The following is a 27697-nucleotide window of genomic DNA, read 5'->3' on the forward strand; positions in this document are numbered from 1 at the left end:
CACTTCTGAGCTGACCTTTTTATGCACCAAGATTCAATCTAGAAGGACATAAAGTGCAAGAATTTGAAAAAAGACATGCTGATAAAGAGAATTAGAGCAAATACTTCTTAATACCTTTATTATATGCATAGTTTAAAAACTGCTGCATTGGGAATTATATGCAGATGCTTGTTACAGAAAGAAACTTTTTCCAGGAAGTGCATCCACCACATCATGAAATAGAGTTGTGCTTAGTAACCATGTCAAAATTTAAGATATGACTGGCTACAGAAGAAATTATGTTATTTGCCTGCATTCTCCAAGCTATAATTACTTGTCAAGGACAGCCACATTAGAAATTGGAAAAAAAAAATCCTCAGTGCTTAAATATATAGAGAATTGTATTGAGTCTAATTTATCTCTTTTAATGCATTCACCTTAGGAAACTTGATCACTTTTACAAAAATGCCACATCAGTGTCCCAAGGAACAGTCAGTAACCTACAGGCTGAGAGGCACCTGATGAACAGAACCCATCTGCTGTGGGGACTCTAAAGTAAACAAAAGAGGAATCTTCAGCAGTGGTATCCTGGCCAGCCACTGTTATAATAAGGATGCCTGGAGACAGTAAAATCATTTTAAGCAAGCTGCTTTGACTAGAGGAGTCATCAGAGATGGAAAATCCTCCAAAGGAATGAGCAAAGGAAAGTCCTGTAGTGAGGATCCTACATGTTTTGTAACTAAGCATTATCTGCTGTAATGCTTAATTTCTTAACTCAGGGTCCACTGGCTGGTTCCTTGTGCTGCAATGGGAACAGCTTCCTCTCAGTCCCTGCTTCAAGTAATATTTATTCATTTTAGATAATGTGCAACAGTTTCACCAGCAGAAAAATGGAGGGAAGCCCATCCCTGGGCAGATTGGGCACATTTTTGTCACGTAAGAGATGCAAGATCAAAGAGAATTTAGTCCCTACTTTCCCAAGCTGTGTCTCATATTTTATTTTGCATGGCTCCCACCTAAATTCAGGGTGTGGTAGACAGAAACCTCAGCCAGCAAGTGCTCTGCAAAAGGATTTCTTTGAGCTATTTCTTTACTTTTAAATATTCAAAGATACAATTACAGTAGCTTAGTACACTGCTGCTGAAATTAATATTCAAAATATTAGTTCCTTTGCTTTTACAAATGTTACAAGATCAGCATGAGAAAATAATTTAGTGGTGTCACTAAACAACTGTGACTTTGTACTGGCTATAAAAATATTTTGCCTCCAAAAGTAGTAGATTTTGGTTAGATTATGCAAAGTGGGCTCACTCTAAGGAGATAATTTAACAAAGAATTAAAGTCCTATTGCTTCTGAACAGCTAAATATATAGGATGATCTGCTACTGAAATATCAGAAGCCACACCTTATTCTGTGACCTTCTTCTCTTAGCTATTGTGATAAAATACCTACCAAACAAATTCTATCATTCAAAAGTAATTTGATGCTCACATTATACTGAAAAGGGATCAGCACTTTACTAAACATACTCTTTCTTTGTATAGAATAATAGGTTTGCCATAGCAACCTGATTATGCAGGGAAAGCTACTGCCATACATCCTAAATTCTCTTTAAATTCCAAGGCACACAGAAACAATTAAACACTATAATATTCTCCACCTTCTCAACCATCTGTGCAAGAGCTACACTTTATGAGGAAAAAGAAACCAGTTGACCTTAGAAATTTCATAGCAAGTGGCTTCCAGTCTTCCTTGCTGAACAGAGAGCATAAATGCCAGTCTGATGGCTTCAGATGAAGGAAGCTTTATGATGGAAGTTGTAGAAGCTATTAGCATTGAAAAGCTTAAGCTACTTATTGCAATTCAAGATGCTAAGAATAGAATAATTATACAAGACATTTATTTGCCTACAGTCTTAATATTTCCTCACACTTCTTCCTCCCATTGATGTACAATAGGAGTATTAACCTATCACTAATAATTGTTAGTACTTGAAGAGTGACAAAAGATCAGCTTAGGTTGGGTTTTTTGTTTTTAAAGGGAATTAAAGTGCCACATCTCATCAAAACACAAGTTCGTTAGATGACTGACTCTAAAATTCTAAAAAAAAATGCCTAAAGCATTTAGCTTTTGATTTTATTCCCCATTCACTAAAGAATTTTTTCATCGCTCATGTCAAACATTTATAAAAACAACTAAACAGTGCCTAGATTTACATTAAACCTGCCCCCATGCAAATTGCTGTAACCATTAGCTGCTTGCACTCAAACCAATTTCCAGCTGCCTATATGGATTGACTGAAAGTCTCCTTTGTACAGTTAATTTTAAAACACTGTGCTAGAAGTATGTAATTTGTGTAATAAAGCATTTTTACCCTGTTATTGCCAGCAAAAATACCAGGAAGAAATAGTAATAGCTTTCAATGTAAAAATAAACACTGAATATAATAACAACATATATTTAATTGTTTTTCCCTGTCTATAACTGTACAACATAAAAGGTTTTTCTGTGCAGAATGATGAATTTTTGTCTTCTAAATGAAAACAAATATATAAAGACATTTTTAATTTTTTTTTAATGTGTAAGGAATACAGTGCCAAATTGCACTGAGACTGTGGTAAAAGCAAGACAGGTTCATTTGGCATATCAGAAAAATTGTGTCTCAGGCTACTTATAAATAGGAGGGAATATGCCTTTAGTAAGGCCTTTTCTGCTCTGTGGTCAGAGGCCACATGTTAAGGTCCCAGGCTTAAATTCTGAAAGTATTGCCTATCAGAAATTGCAATTTCTTTGTTATCAAGTAATCTCAGGCAACTGGAGCACATTTGGTAAAGCTGCTGTGTCTTTCTGCCAACAGAACTCATTTCATGCTGGATGTGAGCAAGATGATCTAAAATAATGTTCAGAAATGGCAGATCAGAGAAGTGGGATGGGAAGATTTGTACAGAAGATCACAAAGTTTCAGTGGACATAAAGGGTGGGAGGAAGCAGATGTGGCTGAAGGAAGCAATAGCAGGAAGCAAATTCAAGTAAGGAAAAAGAAAATTCACTGATTGATGGGTGTAGGCAAAAAAAGACCAGTAAAGGGAACAAACAGTACCACAAAATTAGCAAACAAAAGGCAAGACTTGCCAAAAATAGGGTGGGCAATATCACCATGCCTTGCTCAGACTGAGATGTTAAGAGCAGTACACTCCAGCTGAGCTTGATCAATGTGGAGAAATTTAGAGAATCAAGCAGGAAAAAACTACAGATTTCTCAGTGGCCATGCATTGTGTGTTTTGCATGTCCTAGTCCAAAAATTGTCTGGAATTAATTCCAATATAGGATGGCTTTTAAAAAAGTTCATATAAAAATATGGTACTGACTAGACAAAAAATAATTCTGCCTCACACATGAAGGGATCGTTGGGTTTAAAAATGCAGGCAATTCTTGGATCTGGTTGGTTGGGTGGTTTATGAACCACCCAGGAAAAAAGGAACATTTGGAAGCATTTTAAGTATGTAAAAAGTATCCTTAGAACCTCTTTAAATGCATGAATATCTGACCGATCTCACCCAAATGAAGAAAATCTGGGGATTAGCTTCTTACAAGGATTTTAGGCAAGCAAGATATGAATCTGTACCCTGCTGGGAAAAAAAAAAATTCCTCTTCTGAAAAAGCGTTATGAACTTATATCAGTACAAGATACAAGAACCACAAAGGATTTCTTTTCTTGGTCTGCACACAATTTCTCTCCTGGGTTGTCAGGGCTTTGAGGGGAGGGCTGGATTTTGTGGATATAATTTAAAATTTGGGTTTTCCAGAAAATGTTCAAGCAACAAGTACTTTTTTTTCTGCAACACATTATAAAAAGTAAATTTGTGCATTTATCTCTTCATACATAAGGAAAAATATTATGTAATTATTACAAGAACAACTACTTGTTTGGATTTGGATTGGGAACTTTCTCTTTCTAAAGCAGTTTACAGAAATTAAACATGCCTTGAGTCTACTCATAAAAAGAGATTATTTGCAGCATGACTGACCCAAGACCTCAACTAAAGATATAAAAGCTCCAGAGAAGGGCTTAGCTGAATCATGCTGACATAAAAAGAAATGAAAATTGCTCTAATAAATCTAAAGTAATTTCCAAACTTCATATTTTTTTACTCATTTTTTTCAAGAATTTTGCACACTGAAGTAAATTGTAGCAGCAAATTCTTAGATTTTTATTTAAATAACATGGACAGTAGCTGAAGCATATCACTGGGTAAAATAACTGTATTTGTTTAGTCTTACTAGTCACCTCTCAACTGCAATAACTGCTACTACATTCAGCACTACCAACAAGTCTGAAATAAGTGTAATCAGCTAACTGTTATTATATAACTATATCGTACATTTCAAAGACTTGTAGCTACAGCTGGCAACTTCTTACTCCATGTTGCTTTACCTCCAGGGTACTTTCACTAAATGCTTTTGCTGTTACATGTTTTTATTTTAATTTCCATGACATGCTTGGAAAACCCACTCCAAGTCTGTGTTCAGTTCTTAGTGACATGGGGCCATCCAGTGTTACATGGAACTTCACAGTCCCATGGGAAAGGGACAGGAACAGATAGAAAGGCTTCACAGGCGTATGCAATGCAGCCAGGTCATGGTGGCTCTGGAGCCTTTATCCTTTTCCTTTAAGAGAGGGTACTTAAACTCCTATGTCTGCTTATCACCTACACTCAGTGTCTTGCAAAGGCTGTTGGTAAAAATATTTGGCCTAAGTAAAATAGCAGAAATTCACAAATTAAGAAAGTCTTTTGTTAAAGCTGCCTGAGACTTTCTACTCCTGTATGTGTGTTTTATGAAGTTGCTCACTACTACAAAGTACTGAGCTTTCCCTTTTCCCATACCCCTAGGGGCATACTTTCTTAGACAGAAAAGGTATGCTTCTTTTAGAATTTTATAAATTGAATTGCTTTATGATGTGAAAGAGCACTAAAAAACATCTGACAGATTAGTTTGTCTTTAAGGGTTAAAAACCTCAAAACACAAAAAACCCAAATAATCCCAAAATAAAAAATCTCAAGGAGTTAAAGTATGCTATCCCAAACGACACAGCTTTCACAACAGTGCAAGCAACTGAATATGCAGTAGTGTAAAAGCAAGTGTTATGCAAGAGCAATTTCAAATGGCTGAGACTTGTCCCTCAGCTTTAGAACACACACACTGTATGACAGGAAGCCTGATTGCACAGTTGGCATATGGCATCTGAAGTAAATGCTTTTTCTTTGTGACAGCTTAATAGTGAAATACTTCTTCAGATAATTCCACTCAACAGCACCACTTTACAGATTTAGCATCAGGTAGTCTTTTAGAGCTCCTGCCAATCAGAAATACTGATTTGTATCTCCTCTTCCATGCTTTCTTTTTTATTTTTTTTTTCCATCTTTCCCCTCCCTATCTTTAAAAATTTTGGTAAGAAGTACTGCTGTGCTGTTTCCTTTTCAGATTTTTAACTTGATATCTGCTATCCTCACCAAGCTAACAGGTCTCCTCCATCTGCCTGCTCTCAGTAGCACTACTTTGAGGATACACTCAAAAGCTCCTATTGTGTTTCTGCACAGCCAACAGGGAATTTCTAGAGGAGTTCCAGGAGAGGAGTTATCCCGAACACCCTTGCCCACTTTGCAGGAGCAGGATTTTAGCTGCATGCATCACTTTTTCTGGTGACATCTTCCTCAGGTTCTCCCACTGGGGGCACATCCTTGACAGTTCACTCACTATATTAAGAGGACAAGTAGGACTAGGAAGGCAATTACTTCTCTATTTAAAAGAAAGGTGATAGTCAAAGTCACCACACAGAGGAGAGATGTGTGAAGAAGACAAGAAAAAAGGTGACAAAACACTTTCTAAAGAAATGTGCTGTTAAGGCAGAGGACAGTGGAAATTGAAGGGGAGGAGAAGGAATGCATTGGGGAAAGAGAGAAAAATAGCATGGAAAATGTCACTCTGAAAATGTACAAACCCTAGAATTCAGCAAGCCATCATCTGATTTTTAACTTCCCTCCCTCTCCTCATCCCTTTTTCATTCTTTCCCTCTAAAATGCTCTCAAAATCTCTAACTAAGAAAAAATGTTGCAAAGAGATGCCAATAAATCAAGCAAAGGATACAAAGCATTCTACTAAAACTAACATCTCCACAGAATACTTAAAATGAAGTTATGTTTGATTTAAAGGATCTGACCTGAGAATGCTTTCTCTTCACCTTGACAACTACCAGAAAAAATAAGTCTCACTTCTTTTTCAGCCTGTTCAGCTGCCTGATGCTTAGCATAAGATCCTACAAAACATTTTCTAGCAAAGGCCAAATATAATAAAGAGGTAGAATCCCACAGTGAAAGGTACATGAAACACAAGGCCATTGTTCAAGAAGCTGTGATGGCTTTTGAGCCATTTAGAGCTTTATACATTTGACTGCCTTATCATCCAGAGGATTGACTGCTTACCCCTTTTTTATACATGATCTGCCATGTAATGAGTCATAGCACTAATTCCACTGAGATATTTAATTTGCAGATTAATTTACTAGAAAATGTCAACTGCTTTGTGGAAATTTAATCACCAAAATGTTAACCTTGTTCACTTCCTGCTGATGTCTGTTGTTTATTAGGTAGTAAAATTCAAGATATTTTAGGGTTGTAATAGAAGCCTATCTATTAAAACATTTAAACTCCTAAGTGGTCTGCTCTTTCAAGCTTTAGCTGAGATTAAAGTACTTAATAATGGTAAAACAACAATATGAAAAGATTCAACTGCATAGCAACCATCAATATAATGTGCAGATAACAGACTGCTAAGTTCAGAAACCATGGCAACAAATGATATCACACTGTATCCACCTTATTGATTAGCTTTCACCTCAAGACTTTTTCCAGAAATGAAAGACATTTCCTAGCAACTGCATCATCTACTGAGTTGTTCCAAGCTAAAATGCTCTTACCCTCACTCTTAAGCAATTTTTTCCTTTTTTGCTGCCAACTGGCCAGATTGTGCACTAGCCTCTTGTTACAAGGCTCTCTGTTTAATCTGTTGTAGAGACATTGCCTTATGGCTCTTAAAATCTTTGCCCCAAATTTAATGGCATCTGTGAAATAATGCTTCTTCCCAGCACCCAAAAAGGCTGGCTCTGTGGAAAAGTATCTAATATGGAACGGAGAAATAACAGCTTTTGAAGGAGTTTGAGTGAAGAAGTAACAGCTTTTTAAATACAAGGTTTATCTTTAGAAGACAACACAATCCTAGATTTTCCCACTCTATGAATTTGAAGTATTAGTAGTAAATTCTTCATTGCAAACAACCCTGAGTTTACAGATTTCAAGAAGAGTGCATAGCAATAACAAACCAGTGACCCAAGGGTTCTCAAAGGACCAGCCAGGCACATTATGTATCACTCTACAGGTGTGTACCTCCTTGAAGTCCTTGAAAGTAATTCCCTCTTTGTTCATCCGTCTTGAGAGAACCTTGTGAGCAGGCAAGAGCACTGGTTGGACTGAGCTGGAGGGAACAGGTCTAACAAGAAGCTACACATGTTTGTACTCAGCCTCCTGTTTGGATGACCTGAATAAAACCCAGCAATCATAGACAGCAGTTTTCAAGCTAGTTGAAACACATGCAACAGGTAATTAAAGCCTATCAATGAGGGCTCCTCTATTTCCACAAAAAAAGAGGTGGATTTGAGATCAGTCTCTAAACCTTCCTGACAAACACAACAGGGCTCTGAAACACTAAAATTAAGGCAATTTTTTTTTACCTAGCTAACTCAAAAACTTCTATGAAGAGTCCAATACTTAAGCAATTGTCTGTACCTTAATATTCTTGCTAATTCTGAGAGCAAGAAATGAGGTTCATAGTGTGAATTAGCCCCAAAATTTCTAGAAGCATCACTGCTAAAGAAGATGTGCTCCTGCCAAGATTTCTGCCTTGGCTGAAAATGAGCTTTATTTCGCTGTTCAGCCACAATCAACAGATTAACCTGTGTGTTTAAGTTGTAGATGCAAAATGCAGCAGTCTCATTGAGCAGCCAACCTGGCTGTTCTCTACCACCTGCTTTCACTCCTGACCCACTTTGCCACCAACACGCTTTATTTGTTCTCAGTGGGGTGGCCCACTGAAAACACTGATGCATCTGGAAGAGCTTTAATCCTTGGCCACTGTCACCCTCTGGACAGAGGAGGAAACACCATCAGTGGGAAATAAGAGGTCCTTGAAACTGAATGGAAACCAGGGAGGGAGAAAGTATTTTTCACATCAGTGCAGAGACTGATGAACTTCTGGGAGTGCCAGGGAAGTTTTATATAACTTGCAATTCCTCACATAGTTACTCTCAAGAGGGAAGAGAGAGAAAGAAGAGTCCACAGTGTTCCCCAGAAAACACTAAAAATCCTCCAGCAGCTGCAGAATTGCAAACACATGACCAGTCATTAGTCCCTTGAAAACTTTAGTCAATAAGATTTTGAGGAAAATTTGACTTATATGCTTGATATTAAATATTGTATCCCTTTTGGTTTGAGTATATGACTAATAATTTCTGTCTTTAAAAGTCACTATTTAGTAAGTGATACTGTTATCAAGATTGATACATGGAAAAATTTAAGATAAGATACTAACAAAATGTCAATTTTTTTATAGAGTTGGAAACATTCTGCAGTCAAATGAAGCAAAAATAGAAAAACTAAGGTCTATTATATAAATCAGAGAGTAAGAGGATCTTTTACAACTGATTAAAAATGTTAAGACTGTAAAGCCTCATAAGTACTGTAGGGAATTCTACGCTAAATTGAAAACATCTATCCTCTTCTGTTTTGGAAATAAGTACAGATATTACACAAAGTACTGCTTTGTCAATCTTCTCAGTCATCATATAAGAGCACAAAGACAATGCAAATAGTTCTTTCTACAGACCAATTGCTCTATTAAATATTTAAAACTTCATCAGAAATGAGATTGCTGGCTAAAAAAAAAAGCAATCCTTTCAAGGAAAAAGCAATATTCACTGCAATTCTCTAGCAAAAAAATATCTGCCAAGCCAAAGAACAGCTGAGCAGAGAAATCTGGGCTTATCCAGAGAACCCTGAAGGTTTTTATCTTTCTACATAGAGAAAGAATGCATCAAAGCTACCTGATATAGTGATTATTGTACCTTTTCTCCCCCAAAGTATTTTTCTAAGCACATCCAGTAAATTGTAAACTAAATATGCCTATTTCTCACTAATGAATGTATGGAGAACATGGTATTCACTAATGAAGGCACGGAGAGCATAGTGCTCCCAGAGATAGCAGCCACTATTACAGAAATCAGAAGGTAGATGCAGCTCCCTACCCCCTCCAGCTATTTAGGAACAGTTCTTCACAACTTTAGAGCAAGATTATTCCAGCGGAGAGGAATGAAAGACCTCAACCCTTCACATAAACCAGGTTTGTGAAATAAACCCTATTAAAGTTTATTTCACTACATTTTTAGCCTTAACTAAAGCTCACTGGTAAAACAGTGAAAGTCAACAAAGCAGAAACACAATGGAGATGTCAATTTAAAGGTGGGAGAGGTTCTTGGGAGCTATTTCTTTCTTTTTTAGTGCTTTTTCACCTAAAGGAAGGAGCAGGGGAAACTACCTCAATGGTTTCAGAGGCAGCAGAAGATGGCACATGATGAGAAGACCATTAAACCAACCACTTACATTGTGATAAGCATGCTCTGGAATATGTATATGTAAGAAATGTAATGTAAATCCCACTAAAGAAAGTATTTCCAGACTATTGGCACAGATAAGGAGGAAGGCTTAATTTGGATGAGTAATGAAATCGTATGAGAGTAGAGTTAAGGCCAGATATACTGAAAACTTGAAAGTCTGGCAAAAAAATATTTTGACAGCACATACCTAGATAAGATGAATGGGAAACCTTTGGTCTTGAAGTCAGGACACAAAAGTAAAACCAATTACACAGAAGAATAACTCTTGAAGGATAAGTTTGGAGACTTCCAAACACCCTGGCAAATTAAGATGTGAAATGGAAGAAAAGAGCAACAAAGATGCCTGCAAATCACTGAATCAGAGAATCATTTAGGTTGGAAAAGACCCTTAAGAACATCAAGTCCAGCCATTAACCCATCACTGCCAAGGCCACCACTAAAACATGTCAGTAAGTGCAATAGCTCTGTGTCTTTTAAATATCTTCACAGATGGTGACCCAACCACTTCCCTGGGCAGCCTGTTACACTGCTTGACCACCCTTCTGTGAAGAAACTTTTCCTAATATCCAATCTAAAACCTTCTCTGGTGCAACTTGAGGCCATTTCCTCTTGTTCTACTGCTTGTTCTTTGGGAAAAAAGACCAATTCGCTACAACCTCCATTTGGGTAGTTGCAGAGAGCAATAAGGTCAGCTCTCATCCCTGAGGAACAGACAAGGGAGGCAGGTGACTATCAGAGCTCACAGAAGAATAAGTGGGTGATGGTGAGAGAACAGAAAGTGAAAGGATCAGCCAAAAGAAAGAACAAAGGAAGAAGGAGAACCTGTGACTGACACTTCGCAAAAATAAGGCACATTAATCCCAAAAATACAAAGGTACGCCAGAGGGATGAGCATGAGTAATTCTGAGGATGACGTCATGGAAAATGGAAACCCAGGTGTTTTCAGAAAAATTTTTCCAGTTTGAAGAAAAGTGTCATTAAAAGAGAATTAAACACAACACCTAGGTCATGCAGTGGTGTGAAGAGAGAGAAATGCTATCTTATTCTCTAAAAGCGAAAGAATTTCTGTCCAAGTCAAAATTACTTCATCTGTGTAAAGAGCCAATACATTTTCCATAATAATAAATAATCAGACTCCATTTCCATAGCAAGACTGCTCAGATTAATCAAGACATTCACCTTGCTGAACTATGAAGCAATGTATCATCTTACAGACCATTGAGTCAACAGAAAACAACCACTATTTCCTGCAGTGCCATGATTCAAAACTTTACCAGCTGCTTTTTCTTGTTTATGAACAATTTTTCTGTCACTGCTATGGCCTCCTTACCTCTTACACACTTGCATCAAACCACCTTCAGGATCATGGTGAATGGTTGCACTTTTTGAGTTTCACCTTAGATCTGAATTCAGGCAATCATTAAGCAACACACCTACTTGTCTACAAGAAGGAAGCAGGATTACAGCACCTGAGAAGCAGAGCACTAGCAACCAGTGTATTAAAAGTGGTCAGCATGCAAAGTGGGGTTAGGAAAAAACCTCACATCCCCACATGCCTTGCAAGAAGTGGAAGGTGGCTGTCCCTGGAGACAAACTCAGCTGTTAAGCTTAGACTTTGACCTGTGTATTAACAACAACCACTGGAGATGAACCAGGAAGCTTTGCAGCATGTGTTAAGTAGCATTTGTAGTTCATGGTTTTCACTGTGAGGGACTGAAGTGACATGAAAGAACAGACAGGAAGCAAATCCCAGTGGTGAGAAATATTGTTCCAGCACTAGGATGCCATCTCTGACTATAGCATGCCATGAATTAGTGCTAAAGCCATGCTTGCTCATATGGATTTTTAAAGACTATCAAAAATTCATCCCAGCCCTTTTCCAGGAAATGTCAGAGTTCTGTTTAGCAGATACAAAAAAAACCCAACCAAACAAAAAACCATCCAAAATTACTGCTAACCAGATAGAATATATTGGGTTTTACAATATCTGTCATACCTGATTTCAGTTGGAAATCAGGCCTAGATGGAGTATTCCATACTTACTGTAAACATTTTATTATAGAAACAAAATGGACCTGGTATTACCAGTTTAACTGTGAAAATTGCTTTAAATACAGCATGAATGTGGGGTCTACTTTTTACTGCTGTTATAGAGAAAAGTATCCTAAATAATTTAGACACATAAAAAACAACAGCTTAATGCTGTGTTTAAAAAGCAATTAATTCTACAAATCTATTGACTAAGATAATAAAGTTTTTTGATTTGTTTTACTTTGCTTCTTTATAACAGCAAATAATAATTATCTAAAGAGCCTTTATTTCTTCAAAGAAGGTGGTTTGGCTCCTCTTTGCTAATATAGTCATAAGAAAATTATATTTAAGCCTCCCCTCAGTAGCTCCATGCAACTGAAAAACTGGTGTGTTATTAAATTCCTGTGCAGGAAGATGTAAGGATTCAGCAGCTGCTTGGATTTTAGCCCTTCTCCTCAGGAGTTTGAGTTATGGCAGAGCACTGACAGTAGCAAATAAGAGTCTACCACAGAAGAATTACTAATTTTGTTGCTATTTTCATTTCCCCCTTCCTGGAGTGGGAAGGCTAGTGAGGCTTGGTGCTGAGGAAGTGGGAAGAAATAAGGAAAATAATCAGTAGAACTCATTATTTTTCTGTGAGAAATAGTGGGAGGCATAAGTTACAGGGGGCGGAAATTGTAGATCAGACAAGGGCAGAAACTGATACTCAGTTGTGAGAGGAAAAAGAGCAGTGGAGACATCAGCTGAAAACAAGCAGCAACCACATGTACTATAACATCAGTAGCATGCAAAACACACCAAGACTCTTGCAGTGCACACAAAAACACTTACAGAAATGAAGCATTTATTTTTAAAAGTCAGTCACTCTGCCTCCTTCCCAAGAGCAGCAGCCCCACCTTCTTCCCAGCAGTGAGGCTGAATGCATTTCAGCATCACAGCCAGAGACATCAGGACTCTCCACTTTGCACAATAATAGTCTGGCTTTCAAAATTTTTGATGGTAAAAGGGGTCAACAGGCAAAGCATCAGCAGGCAACTGCCAGAGCAGGCTTGTTGCAGCAGACCTGGACAGTCTGGGATTGTCGCTGTCAGGATCCAGAGCCCGAGCACAGGCAGATCACAGTGACAGAATTTAATATCTTCCTTGAAGCCTTCATTACCAGCACTGCTACTTAAATGAATGACTCATTCATCCATCCTGTCTCAAAGATCACAACAGGAAACATTACACCCATCTCTATCTGTTTCTCCACTATTTTATTTATAGCTGGAATTAATGAAAAAGAAATGTATTTTCTCAAGAAGTTTCATTGAACAATGGAAAACTATCCACAAACTGAATAGTTTATACAGTATAAGGAATACACATGAAACCATACACACAACCCCACCTCCCTTAAGCATCTAATTGAAAGGCAACCCAGTCTTACCCCAAAAAAGCCACCACTGCTGAGCAAAGGTTCAGTGTTCAGAAGACCTATAAAATCAGTATGTGAAACTAAACAAGCCCCACCTCAAATGGTAAGAGACAAGCTGAGTGCAATATTTTGGTCTGACAGGGGCAAATGATTTTAAACTAAAATAGGGTAGAATCAGATTAGATCCAAGGAAGAAATTTTTTATTATGAGGGTGGTGAAACACTGGAACAGGTTGAATGTGTACCTGATCACTGCAATGGGATTGGACTAAATGACCTTTAGAAGTCCCTTCCAACCCAAACTAGTCTATAATTCTAAGTTTCTGATTCTATACTGCAAATGTAATCATTTTCATAAGCATTTTTCCCCCAAAAGACCTTGATCTGAAAATTGGTAGTAGACATTGGTAGAGATGGACACAGGTATTTTCTTTATATAAACCCCACGCAAGACCACATGCATGTGTTTCTTAATGGCAAAAGGCAAAACATTATGAGCTTTCACAGCATGTTGTATCAAAATTATGTGATCACATGACTAATGACACTGAAGATAAATAGAATTCTAGGGAAAATAACCTCAACACCACCTAGAACTGTCAAGTTAAAATAACTTCCAAATGGAGAAAAATTTGGAATGGCAGATACAGTAGTATGTGCACACAGATCTGCAACATCATGAAATGTGCTCACAAGTCAAACAGTGCAATTCTGTGTTTCATAGAATCACAAAATGGTTTGGCTTGGAAGGGACCTTAAAGATCAGCCAGTTCCAAACCCCCTGCCATGGTCTGGGACACCTTCCACTAGACTGGGTTGCTCAGAGTACTGCCCAACTTGGTCTTGAACACTTCCAGGGATGGGGCATCCACAACTTTTCTGGGCAACCTGTTCCAGTGCCTCACAGTAAAGGAAATCTTCCTTATATCTGATCTAAATCTTCCCTCTTCCAGTTAATGCCATTCCACCTTGGCCTACCACTACCTGTTCTTGCAAAAAGTTTCACAAAGAACAAACAAGCCCTGGTTGCATTGACGCTAAAGGGTAATCCTATCAGCCTTAACCCCATTCTCCTGCTTCCCCTAGGAAGTAGATAAAAGCTTCTATGACTCATCTGCACAATCTTTCCAAACAAAGCTGGATCCAGAACTAAGTTATCAGCATGAACACAGATGCTTAGCAGAGTTCAACAACCCAAGCCTGCTTCTATGCTAACATGGTTTCATCTCTGAAGCTACAACTTGCATGGCATGGCTAACACTAGGAAATACAAAATCAGGACTTTCTGTAGAAGACCTCATGGACAAACTCTTAGCAATGCTGAAGAGTTTTGAGCTCATTCATAGTCTATGTTCCTAATGAAATTATGTATTTGTCTGAAGAATCAAAATTATTCTTAGACAGCTGTACATAACATGCAAAGAGCTTGATTAGATGCAGTCCATGGTAACTAGGGAGATATTTGTTTTCTACATATAGATCCTTAACAAAAATAAACTCAAATTTAAGGATGCCTGTGGCTCCAAGTATCTCAGTAAAGTAGAGGCCCACTAGGCAGCGCAAAGGCCAAAGTGAACTGTAAGTTAGATAATGAGCGATGTATATTTCCAAAACCTGAAAAACAGAAGGGGCAGCTCTCCTAAGTCCCCACTCCAGCTCCCATCTTACTGTGAATGCTCTCTTCCCAGGTAAATCCAGGCAGCTGTGGCAAGTGCCTGCTGCAAGGGAACGAGTTCCTGAATAGTTAAGTGATGAGTGACCATCCAATTCTCATGTACTTTTTACCCAAGTAAAAAAGGAAACACAGCATAAGATAAATTAACAGCAGTGTCTGCATAGATATGTAAACCAGAGATAGACACACACTCTGGAGTGTTTTAGCTTTTCCTTTGCATTGACATACATAATAACACTACTCTCAGATGTTAGCCTATTAAAATGAATTCACATCATCTCAAATTAGAAAAGAGATGGACGAAGAATTCTACCCCTACGGGACTGCAATACATTATCTTTAATTGAAATTAATTCATTTGTATTAATGGAAAAATGAAACTGCTACCATGAAGCAATGCTGCAAAATTCAACAGATTAATGTGTCCTTGTGGGAAAGTCTTCTCAGCTAATCTAAGTCACGGTGCCATCAACAGTGATCACAAAATAGTTGAGGTGGAAGGCACCCCTGGAGACCATCCAGTCCAACTCCTCTCCTCAGCACAGGGTGACCTACAGCTGGCTGCCCAGGACAGCATCCAGGTTGGTTTTGAATTACTCCAAAGGTGGAGATCACATGAAATCTCTAGGCAACCTTTTCCAGTGTGTGGTCACCCTCATACCAAAACACTTTTCTTCCATTTTAAACATTTCCCTCTACTGAACTATCATGGCACCAAGATGTTTATGGGTTTTCATTACACAGAAAATCACTGAATTTCAAAATTAATTATTATGATATTTCTCCTATATGAGGTGAAGAAAAAAAAAGCTTATTGATTAATTATTAATTAATTAATAATTATTGATTAATTAGTGATCATTGATGGAATTTTGGGAAAAACAAACACAAGTTTCCCAAAAGCTTGTGGTGGAACTACACAATACACATTTGCACTCAAAACTCTCTGATTCATTTAAAAAAAAAAAGAAAAAAAGAAACAATCTGGGAAATGAAACATTTTATAGAACTCAACATGCCCACCCTGCATTTCTTTGAAAATGAAGTTATGTAGTTGTTTTCCAAAGGCTTTATACTATTTATTAATAACAGGCTTTACTTTTTCCAAATACATCAATCAGGACCAGAATCAATACAGAAACATATTTTACTTATTTCTAAGTAACACAGAAATTCTTAGAGTGTTGCTTTTGCCAGCTACCTTTAAGACAGTGATACTTGCACTTCAAGTAATTTTCTTGCCCCACTGGACGCAAGATCCTCAGAAAAAAAAGCTCAGTTTGAAATGGCACCCTTCTAGAAAGAAATACTCTTGTGCTATCAAAACTGTGTTCCACATTTTTTGCAAATATATTCCCTAGGGAATATGAAAGTAGCCAGTAGCACTGCATGGGGTTGTTTTGACCTGAGGGCAGGACCCACCACTTTGCATTGTTGGCCTTCATACCTTTGGCCTTGGCTCATCAATCCAGTCAGCCCAAATCCCTTTGCAGTCTTCCAGACCTCTGGCAGATCAACGCTCCTGCTCAGCTCGGTGTCCTCAGGAAACTGACTGAGGGTGCACTCGATCCCCTCACCCAGCTCCTCAATAAGGATATTAAACAGGACTAACTGGTCCCAGTACTGAGCCCTGAGAAATAACACTGGTGACCAGCCACCAACTCCACTCACCACCACACTCTGGGCCCAGCCATTCCACCGATTTTTCACCCAGTGAAGAATACACCCATCCAAGTAATGAACAGCCAGTTTCTCCAGCAGAATGCTGTGGAGTTCAAAGCACACCAATGTGCCAACATCTCAAAAAAAAAAAAAAAAAAAAAAGTGTATTCTAGGAGACACCAATACAATTTCTGGCAAAAGAAGAATGACAGCAGAATAAAGCCTCTGAAATACAAAACCTTAGCAATTCCAAATAACACAATTGAGATCTCCGTATCTGAGCTTTGTATAACAGGATATACAGCTGAACACACACAAATTATGCAACAAAGTGCTGAAGTGTCATTGCTACTGTGTTTGTCCACTTACATACAAGTATAAAGATAACTGTAACTATTTTGTTCTTATCATAAGCAATATATTGAACAACCTAAAATCGCTGGAAACAGAGTATTTATTATTTTAAAGCAAAGGGCTCTAGTCTTTAGAGATTATCATGAGACTGTGCAGGTTAAAGACAACAGCCATCTTTCATTCTATACGAAATTTATTTCATATCCTGCCCATGTTATTGGAATAAAAAGGGCTATGGGAAGTGTCAAATTCAAATGTCACTTGAGTTAAAAGAATTGCACAGTGTACCTCCACTTTTTAATCACCAAAAGATTATTCAGGAGCAGGGGTTAACTCTTACTAAGCATTGTTTCTGTGTTGCCGTGTGTAGATGAAATGGCAATAAAAGTGCTCTTTTCTCTCTCTTTTGAACAAATTATTTCAGTGAATTATTCCTGTATAATACTGGGATGAATTATAAATGCGAACCTCAAAAAAACACTAATAGTCTAAGAATGAGTGCAAGGACTTCCACAATACAATTGAATTACTTGGAATTAGTAGTGTGAGTCACCAACAGTCATGAATACATCAGGAGGCTACCTTATCACTGTTCACTGTACCGAGACAGGTGCATTGACAACTGAGTCAAATAATAAGGCAATATAGAGGGCAGAGGGACACAGTAGAAGCCCACCACTCATGCTGCATGGTCTGGGCAAGGCAACTGGCTGGCTTCATCTTCTTTCCAGAAGGAAGGGAATGTAGAAATGGATAGAGTCATAGCCCTGCAGATTCCTTGCAGCATGCTAAGAAACACAACTGATTCACTGAGAGAAGAATCTCATCACACCATCTGTAATCAGCACCAGTCAGGCATTGCCCAAGCCCACTAATGAGCCCAATGAACAGCTGTATCGCCCACTGCTCACTTCTGCTCCTCCTTAGGGACTTTTCATAATGTAGATATTCTAGCCCAAGACTTAAAGGATAGAGGATGAAGGACAGGAAATTATCTGTTGTTATTCAAACCTTGGGATCTTTGCCCTTCAGTTTCATCTTTTCTTCAAATCGAAGTATTTCTGTGCATTGTCTTTCATGAAGTTATGGTCTTCCTGATATCTGACGCAATAATTAATGTGCAAAGTTATTGCTTGCATGCATAATCTTTCTGTCTCATGAATATGTGAAGGAGGAAAGATTATAAGTTGTCAAATGCTTCCAGAGCCTCTCTCCATGACAGAATGATAGATCCCAATGCTGTATTTAAAACACAGCTGAATAGATAAAAATAGTGTTTAACTTTTATAGTCATTATGAACCACAGTAATTTATTGAACCCTTCAATCAGCTGAGGAAACAAAAGATTGGGAATGGGTGAATGACTCATTTCTTTTCATGCTGTGTGCACTGATGCTCCAGTAACTTGATGCTCAAAGGGCTAAATAAGACTGCACAAATGTATCACTGAAATGAAGCAAACAAAGCACATCATAAACAAAAACAAATCAGTGGAAAGCACTGAGGGAAACTCCAACTAGTGGTTGGCTCTTAATTAGCTGTATCTGCAGGATGTGTCTGCAATAGTTGAGAAGATAAATCTAGATTTCACAGTGATTCAGGCAAAAAAAGGTAGTTTCAATAGGAAGAAATCTGAGTAAATAAGCTCAGATATTCTGCACCCAACAACTTGACTAAGGAATACATGCATATGTTTTGCATCCTTTTTTTTTCTCTTTTCCCAGAAGTTAGGACCTATCCTTAGAAGGAATTTGGATGTCATGTTAACATAAGGCAATTTGATTTTAACCTCACAATGTATATTGATGAAAGACAGCATCTGTTCATATTTACAGATGGCACTGAAAGATTTTTGTGCTACCCTGTTTATAAATTGGAAGCTACGAGGTACCACCTGTTATGGAATATCTGTTAAGTCAGTTGTTTGAATAAATCAACCAAAATACACTGAGATCCTGATTCAGCATAAACATAGTATATCTGATTCTGTATCACCCCACTAACCATGAAGAGCTTTGGAAGATTCATAATAATTCAGTTTGATATGACAAACTCTGTGTTACAAAACTCATCTCCCTGTCATGTATCCTTCACGGAAGAGCAGGACCCCTTCAAGATTGCCCATGGATCCAAAAGCAGACATAATCATCTATAAAAAATCAGATGAGATAAGGGCACGTAACATTCATGAATTATTACCATTCTTGCTTGATTGAATGTACAGAGAAGCCCATTGCTTTCTAGGTGTCAAAGCAGTAAACTTCCATGAAGGTAAAATAAAAGGGAAAAGAAAGGAGGGAGGAGAGGATAATCACTCCTTGCCTCGTTCCATCCTCAAAATTTTTCCCTTCTCTCCCCAAAGAATTCAAACAACAATCAGAAAGATCATTTCAGCACCTTCAAATGAAGGTGAAAACTTTGAAAGAGGTGTAGACACTACTCATTGACTCCTAAGAATGGAAACACAATCATCATTATGGGCAGTGTTTTGAATGCAAATATGAATATGTAATCTTTTACATGATTTTGCATGCACTGATGTTGTCGGTTAAATTGTAAACGTCATTGCTGTTGATGCATTTGCATCTTGCACTCATAAAATGCAGATAAATCTTTCAGTTGCTATCAAATAGCACTTAAAAATAATTCTGCAAGAGTTTTCATTTTGTTTTGAAATTTTTCTTGCTCCGTTTGGTATCCCAAAGTCCTCTTTGAATCAGCTGACAGAAGCTGCAAGGTGTGAGCTAAAAAATCAAATAGATAACCATGCTGAGATTTCTCATCCAGATATCCAGTCTGTCCTTGTTACTTGATCTGCTACATATTTCTCTTTGTCAAAAGCGTCCAGAAAACCCAAACCCCACTACAAAAAAAAAAAAAAAAAAAGTGAAAAGAATTCCTGATGGAGTAAATATGAGGATAGCAAAAAATGTATTGTGCAATCTAATTAATCTGTGTTGTTTTGGAATATTAATTACTGTAATTACTCCTCATGGATCCATTAAGGTGGTAGGCAATTAGGATGGTTCTTGAACCCCATTATGGACAGTGAAAGCAGATGCTACTCAGTATTTTAGACTAAAAGTTCAAAATATTTTATCATTCTGTTTTTAAATGTTTAATCATGTATTTCTTACAGGGAAATATCAGGCTTCACAATAAACCATATATTTTGTCAAACCTCAGAGCAGAGAATGTGACATTATAACAGAAGACAAGAGTACAATTAAATTTTCAGCTAACACTAAGCTTGAGAAGGGAATGTTCCCTTTTGTTCCCATGTGTCCTTATTTATTGGCAGTGGAACAGAACAGTCCCTCCTTAAACAGGAAAGCTCTTCAGACAGAAGTCATCACTTGTTGCCACATAGGCTTACAGTGCTTAAAGAAATACTGGTGTAACTCCCCAGTGGACAGCAGAGGCACTAGGAGAATACATATAATGACTGTGTAATTGAAATTAGGCTGGTGACTACAGGCAGAGCCTAAATATAAACCACAGTTTGTTTTACTGAACATATAGGCAGAGGAGAATCATTAGCCTGCCATTATGCATCCACTCGCACACAAACAGTGCTATTTGAAAGACTCACCATGCAGTATTTTATCCTTCTTTAACACTAATGTGGTGTCTTTGCAAGCAAATATTAAAAGGGATCTGAGCTATCTCAGTCTAAAGCAAGAGGTTACCTTGAAGCTACCTGCAAAACTACAAAACAATCCTGTGGGGTATTTTTTTATGAAATTCACAGCATTGCATACAGCCGTAAGTGTAAAAATTGCACAGCAAACTTTGCTACGGAGCCAGTTAGAAAAACCATTATTTAGAGCCTTTTGGAATGGAGAACATCCAGAATATCATCTCATCATTTTGGTGGCTTATTAATGAAGTGGATGGCGCTGAGGGGAAAAAAATAAAACCATACAGTTAAGTTCCAATAGTTCAACCTTTTCTCCATTGAAAATCATTGCTTGACCGTAAGAGATCTGTTGTTACCAGTGAAAACAATAAAACAAGTCTTAGTCTATCCTTTGATGCTTTGATCTAGGATGCTGTCCTGGTTTTGGCCAAGGACAGGGTTAATTTTTCACAGTAGCCTTGGGGGTGGAGCTTGGATCCCTGTGAGGCTGGCCAAGACCTTTATATCATTTCACACCAACAGATACTTGGTTTTATTAAATTCTGTTGTCATAGGTTAAAACAGAAAAGGTAAACAAAGGGAGTGTATACCTCTAAGTACTGCTTTTTAAAAAATATATGAAGTAGAAAAGAGAAGTAATTGAATCTTTCTTGCTAATATTTTTTTCGTGACTGTATAGGTTTCTAGAAATTTATATATTTTTGCTTAGTATAACATCATCTTTTACTTCTGTTAGCCTTCATTCTTTATCTGCCAGTCTTTCCTATCCTGGTAGCTATTTATCACTAACTGTAAAGAAATTCTGACTTTGGTACTACTTGACCTTATTTCAAACATACTAGTACTCAAAAAACAAGTACAGTGTAATGGCTACACCTCCTGAATGATGATTTTTTGATTGCTTATTTGGAATACCTAGATATTTCTTCTAATGTTGACACCAAGAGCTAATAGTACCGCGCGGAACTTGCCTGTAAAAAAATTTCTATAAAAATATTGACAGTTTGTGGTTTTACCTACTTGGATCATTCACACCAGGTATTGACAGACATTATTCAGTCTTAGGCCACAACGGCCCTCACCACCATCACCCAAAATTTTATATAATCATTTTTGTCTTGATTTCATCTTGATTAGGGATAGCTACCATTTGAGAAATGAATCACTAAAACAGCATTGATTTTTTGGAAATCAGGAACCTTTTTTTCTCTTTGCTAGTGAGCCAGCCCCAGAATAAATGCTTCTTTATTTTCTAATTCTTGTGCAGAGTAAAGGAGACAGTATCAATGACTAGTTGGATAATTAGATTGCACATGGTTATAGTAGGAAAAGTCTTTTAAAATCAAAATACAGTCAGAGAAAGTGCTGGTTTCACATTCCAAATGAGAGGCATAGGTCTTTCTTGAAGATATAGCTTTATTCATAAACAAAACAGAAACTAATGACCTCAGTATGTGTCTGCACAGAATCTAAACATCTGAATTGTGAATTGTTTTTTCAAAGTTAAATTAAGTGGGTAAAACAGACTCAAATTGGAGAAAATTAATTTTAATTATAATAACAATATAAATATTTAACTATTAGTAATGAATATTTAATATCTGGTAATGTTAAATAGACATTCAATTACTAATTTGGGTACTGGGAAACAAAAAGACAAACATTAAAACTAAACATCTCTTACCCTTTCCCATGTTCAGCTTCACTACTGCACTCAGGAAACTCCTCTCCTCCCCTGCCAGAAGAGGCACAGGGGGAAAGGGCAGTGGAAGTTCTGGTCAGATCATCTCTTCTCTGCCTCCTTCCTCCTCACATTTCTCCCCTGCTCCAGTGTGGGGCCTCCACGGGCTGCAGTGGATGTGTGCTCTGCCATGAAACACCTCCTTCTCCTTCTCCTTCTCCTTCTCCTTCTCCTTCTCCTTCTCCTTCTCCTTCTCCTTCTCCTTCCCCTTCCCCTTCCCCTTTTCCTCTCTCTGACCACACTGCTGCTCCTCACTCGTTGTTTCCCTCCTCCCTGTCCATCATTTTCTGACCTTTCTTAAACACACTTTTCCAGAGGCTCTGCCACCCTGTGTCTAAGGGTCTGAGCAGTGCCCTGTGGTGGGTTGGCGTGAGTTGTCTGGAACTGACCACCCTCTCACAGTGGCCATCCCTGCGATCCCCACCACCACCTTGACACCTGCACCCAGCACAGGAGAAAAAGAAATGGATATTTTCCCAGTATTTTTGCATTTCAATTTGTTCTTCAGTTTCAAAGTCCACTTTACATTATTCCAAATTTATCCTTTTGTACCTTTTTTTTACTGCTTTACTACTGAGCTGCATATAGATATTCAGATACAGCAGGAACACTTCACCTTGTCATAAATGTTTCTACATTCAGCCCCCACTGTCTCCAAAGGAGTTTTAAAAAGCTGAGTGAAGATTTACATCATACAGTGATTACATGACTTTTTGTAATTGATGATAGTGCCTTACACTGAAACATTTCTGCCATTATTAGGCAAATTATATTCTAGAAATACATCATTGATATGAAAATCCAGAAAAAACTAGTTGAAGAAATATAATTATTTCCTCACAAGTATTTACTTCATCAAATGAAGAATCTCCCGAAGGCCTCCTACATGTAAAACCATACAGAAAATACTCAGCAGAACTCAAGGGCTTTAACCATGCTGAAATGTCAGCCTTGCAAGTTTTTTGGCATGAGGCACAACACATTTAGGATTCTGACATAAGAGTTTAGAAACTGTAACATGTTCTCTGTAATATAACGCAGAGTGCATTGCCTTTAGCACTGCACAATCCTTACTGACATAAAGTAATTCCATGTAAAGATTGTAATCAGGTCCCTGACTGGCTTATTTACTTGCCTTTGGAAGAAGACTCAAAAATTCTACTGGTTTGCTGAGCCAAGCTTTGCCCTAAATTTAAAATAATAGAAGTGCAGCAATATTGAGATTCTGTGAATGTCTGTGCAAGTAAATTCCACTCATCTGTTCACAGATATGAATTCTTAAAGAGGCACAAGCAAGCTAAATAAAAATGAAGTTTTACATTTGAAAATATGATGCCTACAGTCATCCACCTTAACTATGACTAAATGTTCCACCATTGGAAATCTAGGCATGTTAATCCCCAACCAAAATCTGCTGCTGTGGGAGCTGATATAGCCTTTTTCTAGCTCATAAAAGATAGCTGTCAAGAAGTCACCCATCTGTGAGGAGAGAAATTTCTATTTTACAGGATTTTAAGTAGCATAAATCATTATAGCACTCCATTATCTAAATGATCTATTGCTCTTTTTAAATTAATCTAGAAGAGATTATGTCATGTTGCTGATTGAGTTCAGTCAATGTGTAACACTCTGAAGACTTAAAGACCAAGCTAGATGGACAAGATGGAATAACACCCAAAAGTGTCACAATATCAAATTTGTGATGATATGAGTCATTCCCAATGAGAAAGAAGCACATTTAGCATCTCAGAAAGAGCTCTTCAGAAATACAGATATATGTCATATGACAAAATGACAGTCAATATGCAATTCCACATCAGTGAGCACTATTTATAAGGTCATTTATTAAGTGTGAGTTATCTTTCACACCTAGAGGAGCCTCAGATCTTATTTAAGATATTACTTACCACTGGCTATGTTTGCATGACCTATTTGCATTTCAGCTAGATCTAGCTAACCCAAACACATCATGTCAAGTTTCATAACTGTTTGCTATAAAGAAAATAACTCTAATCTTAAGTATTTACAAATTAAGCATAGAAGCAAGTAAAACTGCTGAACAGGAGAATGAACTCTTGTAGATCACTTTACTTTCTATACAGTACCTGCTCATTGGACGATCCTTGAAAATTTGTCATCTGAAAAATTATCTATCTGATCTCAATAGAAACTGATACAACTTGCAAGTTTACTGATGTTCAAGCTTCCTGCCCAAAAGACTGATGAACTCTTCAAGATGTTCATAAGCTTGACAGTGCTCAACATCAGGGATGAGAGGTTTTCTCAGAAATTCCTATAACCTACTGTAAATATATTCACTGAGATGACCCAAGATTGGAAATGTAATTAATGTCTGAAGTTTGGAGGGTGAGATAATTTTACAGGTGACAGATTTCTGCACAACTTGCTTTGATTTAAGTGCGACTGCTCATCATAAAGCACTTAATTTCAGACCTCTGGAAAACCTGTGTTAATGATAATTAATACACTCATGTTTATATTTTTAATGTACTTCCTTCTGTCTTTTCAGAGGTTTTTTTTTCCTCCTGTCTCCTTCTTGGTTGGCATTGTCACTATACAACTCTAAATGCTTAGGAAATGACAGAGCCATTTTTATGCTTCTTGTGATGTACCTCTATTCACCATTACCAGTTTTGCTGTGTTAATTACTGAAAATTCTTAGGAAGTTATGATTAAATGTTTATTATGCAATTATTCTTCCTCTACATCCTCACAAAAACTGGACAAATACCTTCTTGACTATAAGATTGTGGTGATATCTCCAGTCAAAAATCAGTCACCTAAGACAAGTCAGTGTAGGAAGCCAATAAACAAATTCACTGCTTCATATATACAAGATCAAGAGTCCTCTAAGTTGATTACTTCCTGCAAATATCTGTATTCTATGATAATCAATGATGCATCACATTCCAATTGCTAACAGATCAGCCGCAAAGGTCACACAGAAGTATCCAGAAATATCTTTGACTCTGTGATGTGAAACAAAAAGATAGCTAATACAAAATAGTTCTGCAGCTCAGACTAGCTATATCATTCTTCCTGCATCCAGAAGAGGGAAAAAAGATCAGCATATTTCTTTCTTATGGTAACAGCTTTTACGTATTAAAACATGCTGAAATTAATAAAACAAAACTACTACTCATCTGGGCACAAGCTCAAAAAATGTTACTAGAGGTAAAAACTTGAATGAAAAGATCCAGAATTCATAACATTTGCATGCCAACTCAAGTTAAATATCAATCCAATAATGATAAAGCAGATTAGTAGTCTGTGCTTTTTGGCAAAGGCATGGATTAGAATATTAAATCAAATTTAGTTGACAAATATTAAATTGCAACTCTAATTCAACAGATATGCAGAAAACAGAATTCTAGTATGTCATTACATACATAGAAATGTCTGCCTATATTTGTGATATTTCTGGTTTATATTAAATCCCTTTATCTTCAGAGTTCATTCAAAGCTCATATGAAACTTTAAAGGGTGGGACACTTTGAGGTACTCTTCAATTATGCTCCAGTGCATGTTCTGAATAAAAATCTGAACCTTTGTGCAGTGGGGGATAAATATCTTACTTCTCTACATAAAATTAATGTGATTCCTTATGTGTTGAGGTAGTATTTTCTCTAAGAAAGCACCATTTTTGAAAGTCATCTCCAATGACGACTGGGTAAACTAATAACCTCTGGGTAGCACAGCATTGCTGATTACCTGAGTATTCTTTCCATGGGCATTTTGTTCATAATCATAAACATAGTTAAAATATCTTCCTTCCCTGGCTCTCAACTTGGTCCTCTAACTACAGGGCCATGACAAGAATGATCACTGCAACCAGGTCACAACCCACCGGACTTCTGAGAGTCCTGGGAATAATACATTTTTTCCCCCAGTAAGCATAAATGTGCAGTCAGATAAAAGTCTAATTTTTTGCTTCAGAGTTAGAGGATGTAAGCCTGTCCAGGTCAATTGACCTGGTGGCACAAAGGGTCTTCCAGCTTAGTTCTTTGGTTTGACACAGCTGTACACTATCAAGGGCTGAAAGTCGCTGCAATTCAAAGGCTAGGTTTAGAAACAGCCATCACTGATATTAATTCATTATTTAATAGATATATACTCGTTGTCACTAATAGTTTGTAGCTGGAAAGTGTTCTGCATTTGTCAGTACCTCCTCCAGACAGAGAAGGCTCATTTGCCCAGAGTCTGAGAAGGTGCTGCTCACACTCACCTCGAGCTCACATCTGGATACAGATCACTTTTACAGGCATAATGTGATGATGGAATGAGTCCATGCATGATAACAAACTGAACCACATGTAGTATATTCCAGTACCCCAGCTGGGAAAACTAGACTTTTAGTCCACACACCCTCAGGGGTGTCTGTCTCCTATCTACTTGTTGGTGCCTGTGAAATAAACATTCAGTACAGGCAAAAGCCACAACTATCAATATCTGGATTATGCACTGGAATATGCAATACATTTTGAATTTTAATGGATCTTGAAATATCTTCTACACTTCAGTTATTCATTTTTCATTGCAAAGGTCATGGATTCCAATATGATTAATGCATGAAAAAATCTTCTGGTTAGCTTCCATCAACATACCTTTCTTTGAGAGTGGCCCTCTCATTTCAGTATGCATTGAAACAGGTCACAAAATTCCTGGTGCCGATATACATCTCTTTGTTAACCTTAGTGGGCTTTGGATTAAGCATTAAAAGAGGGAAAATCCCCCACCAAACAGCTGAAGAGCTATAAACTATACCTGAACTTGGGTCACTGAGTTATTCCCTCAGTTCTGCAACAGATCTACTACAGAAGAAATGGTTGTGTCTACAGCCTGTAGGTGTTGCAGACAGTAAGCAATAGGGCAGAAAAAAAAAATCTTTGAAGAAGTTTTCTAGAATTAAATTAGAAACAACATTTAACTCTAAACTCTCCATTAAATATTCAATCTTATCTTCCAAAAGAGGAAAAGAAAAACCCTTTTCTCTTCCTCACCCAAAATAAAAGTAAAAAATTACTAAATTAGTTGAATTGCATCATTACATTATGCCATAATGACTTTCATTTTGGAAAGAAGAAAAAAAAGTAAGACAGCTTTGTTGAATTAAAGTAAGGAATTCTGACAGACATTTCAAAATAGCAGGCACGTATGATTTCCATGAATACCCTGAAATGCAAATGTCTATCATCCACCCCCCCTCCCTGCAAAAAGAAAACTGGCAAAAAACTTTCAAACAGTTAGTTATTTAGTTAATATAAAGAATGCCATCTACCGGCAATAACAATAAGTAGCACTGTTTATAAGTTGCTAGGTGGGGTAAGGTTGCCGCTTTCACGCACTGCAAACAAGTGCAAAGGTCATTTGCTTAAAAAGAAATCTCTACATTTGAAAGAAGGTGTCATGTTCCAGGTTTCTCTTCAATGTCTATTCTTAATCATTGCCTAAT

The 27697-nt window shown here is 37.5% G+C and overlaps 1 protein-coding gene across 1 annotated transcript in view; it reads right to left on the bottom strand.

Moving 5' to 3' along the window:
• The window catches only part of ITGBL1 (integrin subunit beta like 1), a 131365-nt gene that overhangs the window by 24080 nt on the left and 79588 nt on the right, over nt 1-27697 (bottom strand). The gene's annotated exons all lie outside the window — the stretch shown is intronic.

Source organism: Lichenostomus cassidix, chromosome 1 (assembly GCF_008360975.1).
Source record: "Lichenostomus cassidix isolate B80296 chromosome 1, HeHo_3.0, whole genome shotgun sequence".
Lineage (NCBI taxonomy): Eukaryota > Metazoa > Chordata > Aves > Passeriformes > Meliphagidae > Lichenostomus > Lichenostomus cassidix.